Genomic DNA, 6,327 nt, shown 5'->3' with positions numbered 1-6,327 from the left:
TAAAAATTTCTGTTAGTTGTGAAAATGAGACTTGATAATAACCTATATTTCCTTGAATAATGTCAAGTTGTATAAGTCTTCTACAATCACATTTTAACCTCAAAATTTTATAAACAATTTTGGAAAAATCAACGATTAAAGGTTTTTAGTCCTTTTAGATAGCTTGAAAATTTAAATTCCAGTAAGTAATTTCTTTCTATTAGTTACTTGGATTCTTATTATTTGTTGACATAATCCAAATATACAGAGATTGTTTGTTGATAGATGTAGAAGCTAGTCCTTGCCTTTACAGCATGATTAACATATTGATCCAGTAATAATGGAGATCCATATACATAGTGATAATTGTAATTAGTAGGGTCGAATTCCACTGGTGTGAAAGCAATGTGTTGCTTGCTTTGCAAACCATTTCTCCCACACAACAATCGTAGGTCAAGGATTTCTATGTCATTTAAACAGTTTCATGTCCACAGGATTGCATGTAAGCACTTACAAGTTAACAATAAGACAATGGGGCGTTGTTAACAATAACTGCAAGATAGGAAATTCTTAGGATAAATGGAAAATTTGGCATTGCACAAACATAGCTTTATAGTGTGTTCCTCGAAATCATGCCCTAAGTCCCTCGCTTCAAAAACCTTACCAACTTTAACACAATTACCTAAGAAGACATGCATTTTTACAAGATTATGTGTCATTGCATTTAAACTTTGTGTGAAGTTGAAGTTTGTACAAATGAGAACTCCTACGATTTGAAATCTGTTTGAAACAAAGACATGCGCGAAACTAAAGTATGTGTGGAACTGTGAAGATAAAAAGGTAAGTTCCATTGTTCCGCACAAGGTGAACCCAAAAACAAATATTGAATCAATCATATTGGAAAAATGACAAAGATTTTATTTCCTACCTTACCCTTCTTCTCTATGTTTTGCCTATGTTTAAAACCATTAATTTATGGTTTTTCCTCATGTATACAATTTATAGTTATATCCTTTTGAAACATTGCAAAAAACACAAAAAAATTAAGTCATTATGTGTTACATGTTGTACACTTTTCCTATGATCCCTCTTCTAGAACAATTACATAGTGATATGGCTTCTAACTTTAAGCAATTTGATTCCTGAAGAGTGTGATCACAACCTCGATCACCTGTTGATTGACTGACAACATTCAAAGTTTCAACATTTTAATTTTCTAGTTACTAAAAATAAAAAATAAAATAGCGAAATACCTTGTGTCTTTTTATGTGTCTATATTGAAGAAAAATCTGGTCAAAATGTATGAAAATTGGGATAAAGGAGGGAAAGTGAAACCAAAATAGTCTTTAACTTGACACATGTATTACCTCCGCACATGCCTTCCCTTCGCACATCCCTTTCACTAGTTTAAGTTTTATGGCAAGATGACAATCCCACATTTTGTATAGAAGTTCCTAATAAAAATGTGGACTCCTCTCATTTTTATTTCTTATCGTATCATTCCTCTATATCTTATGCCTATGTTTAAAACCCACTTTTTATGGCTTTTCCTTATATGTATAAAACCCATGGTTATTTCCTTTTGAAACATTGCAAAAAAACAAAATAAATAATTGATTCTCTTACATGTTGTACACTTTTCTCATTAACGATGCCTCACTCTCCTGTTGTTAAGGTTTAAAATCTTACATGTAGTCCCACAGTGACACGTGAGTATTTAAGTTAAATAACATAGCAACTTTCATCTCCCTCCATTTGTTAGTCCACAAATCACGATTCTCGACACTTCTAAATCACACACTACAATAACACATCAGTGAATCACTTCCATGATGACTTGGCTTTAAACTCCACATTTAACACTGCCAGGCGTTCTTATCATGGGATAACAAATCACTAGTTGGCATACAATATCTATAACAGTGGCAATGGGAATCTCAAAATTAGTTAAAAGGTGAAGAACATTGATTTTTGCGTATCCTTTGACAAATTTGTTTCCTTATCCTGCCATGCCACTTTCACAAACTGTTACAAATACAACCAACATCTCACACCACGAACTAGCATTAATTGTATTTAATTACCTGTAATCATGTGATTAGACCTTAAGTCTCCAATTACCAAAGTCACTTTTGCAAGTATATTGTCTTTTCAAGGTTCATTGTTCTCATCAACGTATAGTTAGGATGCCACCTTGCATGTAATGTACATCATTTGAGTGCTTAATGATGTTTATTTAGAAATGATATATCTCGATTGCCTTGTTTGCAAATTTTAACTTCATTCTATTCTTCTTTATGAACTTAGCACTCTCACTCTGCGAATTTTCACAAAGCTGGAAACGTGGGCAAGCAACTTAAGAAGATACATAAAGCCCCACAACCAATAGTAGAAGACCCAGATGATAAGAATCCTAACTCTGGCCAGCGATCTGATACTGTCATTATAAAAATAAACGTTGCCACCTCTTCCTAGTATAACATGCATAAACTGCTCGAGGATGAAATTGAAAGAAGTTCAGAAGAAATAAAGCTAGGTGAGCCCACTCCTGGTACCTCTTTGCACGATGTGGCAAAGTCAACCCTGCATAAAATTGTTGCACAAACCATAATTCTTCTACATATACATGATTTTTTAGGTTTTAAATCATGTAGGCGTGCCTATGTATTCCATATGCAATGCTGGAGGCACAATTATGGGCTCTTTTCATCCCAAAAGCCTTCAAGTTATGTATAAACTTCTTGAGCCAAAACTCTAATACAATGCAAAATCCATACATGAATTCAGTCAAAAAGAATGTGTTGAGTTTAAAAGGAATATGTATGAATTTATTAAACCCTAGAGGATTAATGAACGAAGATTCAACGAAGAATCTTCCATACAATATATCATTGCCCCGTTAAATACAAAACAAGCATTTGGTGCCTCTATGCTTTGCAGGTTTACGGCAAAAAAAGAGTTAACACATTTTCCTTTATAATGGGTTTTGCTCATTCAGAGGGCTTCATAAGGTTTTTCTTTCAATTGGGCAACTATCCTCTCTGACAATATATGTAAGCATGTTAGCACTTTCAGAGTTTCTAAGACTGATAAATTCAATCCTCCCTTTTATATTTCATCCTATATTATGGATGTCATTTGATTTTCAACTTCTTTTCCTACCATGGAATGGAAATGGACACCCTCTAAGCCACTCCCCATTCACATTTACCATTCAAAACTTTGGGAAGAAAATTATGGTGACCACTTCTATGCCATCTGCCATTTTGTTATAATTCCCATTTATGAAAAGTTGTTTCGCTCAAAACCTCATTGAATCTTGAAAGAGGCAAAACTTAGCTTTGGTCTAATTGGTGATTAGTTTTTTGAAGAATTCTTCTCTTATCTGAGAATATATGTTTGTCAAGGAGCACCACATGCCTTGGCCCTTTTTTTCATGACAAATTAATCTATAAAGAGATATCTTACTAGATAGTCGACACAATCTATGACCTACATAAAAACTCTAAGAGAATTTGGCCTATTTTTTCCCATACGAATTGGTATTTATACCTTAGAAAACATTGCACATGCCAAGAAAGAATTATTGACTTTCAATGTCATTAAGTTAGCCCAAATTCCTTTAAATCATGATGACCCTTTAGGGATTGTAAGTAACCATTGTGTTAGAGTCGTTGTGAGAAAGTATTTATATGAAAAAGTCTCCCTATGATGATATCTTTCACAGAGTCCAGTCTTATGAGTAGGCTTGCTAGAAGGCTTGAGAAATTTCTCCTGATCAGTACCAACATTTTCTTGCATTCATAAAAGAAAGAAAGGAATTATTTCCTTTGACTTTACAAAAATCAACTGGGGAAGCTCATACTGCAGAAGCCTCTTCATCTGAAACTCTTGTAGTCATCCCTAACAAAGGTTTAGAAGACATTGAATAAGTGTTTGTAGAAGTTGTTGATGACCTCCTTAAAAAGGGCATTATTGAAAAAGGTGTCACTGCAATCAAAATGCATGAGCAAATACATGTATTCTTAACAACTACAACAAGTGTTCCTTGACAACACAAAGTTACCAAAGCTCCTCCTTAGACTTCCACTCTTAAGCAACATGCTCAACAATGGTTAGATACCCATTTCCATACCAAGACTAGTTTGGTTGCCTCCAAAGTCTTGTTGGAAACTTCTATTAGTATTGTTCCCACTAACAGTTCATAGGAATTCCTAAAAAATACAACAAGTGTTCATGTGCAACACAAAGTACTCGAAGCTCCTCTAGAGACTTCCACTCCTAAGAAACATGTTCAACAACAATCATATACCCTTATCCATACCGAGACTGGCCTGGTGACCTCCAAAGTCTTATTGAAAAATCCCATTACTACTGTTTCTGGTAATAGTTCACAGGAAAAAATATTGGTCAATTCACTATCACCAATAGAAATTGATTATATATCTCCATTAGATTTATATTTCAACCCACAAAAGGACATTGTCATTAAAAGAAGCATAAAGAAGAGAATAACTGACGAAACATAAGTTCCTTCATAGGCAGTATGGGATGGCTCACAATTGAATGAAAAACAAGTAGTTCAAAAATTAGCTCACCCTATCAGAGTATACAGAAATGCCAATGTTTGCCATGTTACAAATCTGACGAAGATTCTAAAGCAAAAGGATGTTATAATCTTGGAAGTGGAACAATAATTGTGACAATAAGGAAATCAATTTCGAGTGCAGCTAAACTGTGAGAATATGAAGCTGAAAAACAACACATTAAGAAGATGGAGGAGTTGCACTAGAAATTGAAAAAGGAGACTGATAGACTACAACAACAAAATGATGCTCAATTGTTTGAATTGCAATTGAAAATTAAGAAAGCAACCAATAATGTAGTCAATTTGGAAAAGTTTAGACAAGAAGTCATTGCTATCAATCAACAATCCCTCCATTTATAGGAGCCGTTTTGTAATAAGCTAAGTCTAGCTCAAGCTCATTAGAACCTCACAAATAAATTGTTGAATAATATGATTGATAATGAAATAAAGTATGAGGAGGCAGATAAGCAACTCACTGAGCTCATTGTTTGGTAGAATAATGACAAGAGAACCAACCTCAACCTACCTCGAATTACTATAATACAAAAGAAAACAATCTTAAAAGCCTGAAAGGATCACTTGCATAGGTCTAAGGAACTGATTAAAATTGCTCGACAAAGTTGTTCTCGATTGATGCATTCTACAATGTAGATAGTTAAAGATATAGGATTAGAATCAAAGACTTCAAAGGACAAGTCACTAGAAGTAGATGCACTGAAAAAGAAGGCAAATGACTACAAACAAGAACATTAAAGTAAAATTGCACAAATTCAATACATTGACCTAGATTGCATTTGGAGATATTTGGTCAAACCACATAGTTATTTTCTAATGGCCAAATTAGTTATTGAAAGAATAATGAAAGAATTGCTAGCTATTGAGGCACATGTATTTGAGTGCCAAGCCAATGTGCAACTCAATCCTCCTATGTAGCTTGCATACCACCAATAGCTTGCATACCACCAATAGATCTATTCACAATGACAATCTTCCAATCAAGCTTCTCTAAGCATTAGCCTGATCGACCGAAGGCTTATTTTATTTGAAAAAAAAAAATCCTTTTACTTTCCCATTTTTATATTTTTAAGTTCTTAAGTTCGTAAAACTTAGAGAGTATCTTTATTCTATATTTTGTAATATCGTTTAAACAACAAGATGACTTTGAACAAGGAGTTCTGGTTTTTCAAGAAAGTAGACTTCACACCGTTGAAAGATTCATATTTTATTTATTTATTTATGGGCCATTGTGATTGATAGTGTATGATTGAAATTAGTTGCGAGTGATTAATTACTTTTGTAGTTTAAGCATTAAGACAATAATATGTGTGTGAATGTTGTGTTTGAGGGAATTATATTTTCATTTACAGTTGTTTTCTTTCAACCACTAAATTGGGTAGATCTACACTGTTTTGCTAGTTACGTGATTCATGTGAATTTGAAACAAATTTACTGCTTTTGGCTTCATGTTTATGTTGCATGTTTTTCATCCATATGCTATGTTTCTTTTTGCATGTGTTTTAGGTGCATATACTCTACAACAAAATTTGTAACTAGTCCATTATGAACAAATTGCAACCAGGGACTCGCTGCTTTGCAACTATTTCCCTTGTTTTTGTTTTGTTTTGTTTTTAAACAATGAGAAAACTTATCATAATTCAATTGTCAAACAAACAATGAGGATAACGGTCACTGGTTGCTATCCACAAATGTAGGCTGACACATCACTATTATTCAAGGAAAACCACACTAACTGGAATTAT

Source organism: Pinus tabuliformis, chromosome 4_1 (genome assembly GCF_031772625.1).
Source record: "Pinus tabuliformis cultivar Carrire ecotype Pingquan chromosome 4_1, CPIR1, whole genome shotgun sequence".
In the NCBI taxonomy this organism is placed as follows: Eukaryota; Viridiplantae; Streptophyta; class Pinopsida; order Pinales; family Pinaceae; genus Pinus; species Pinus tabuliformis.
This window is presented reverse-complemented; position numbering follows the sequence as displayed.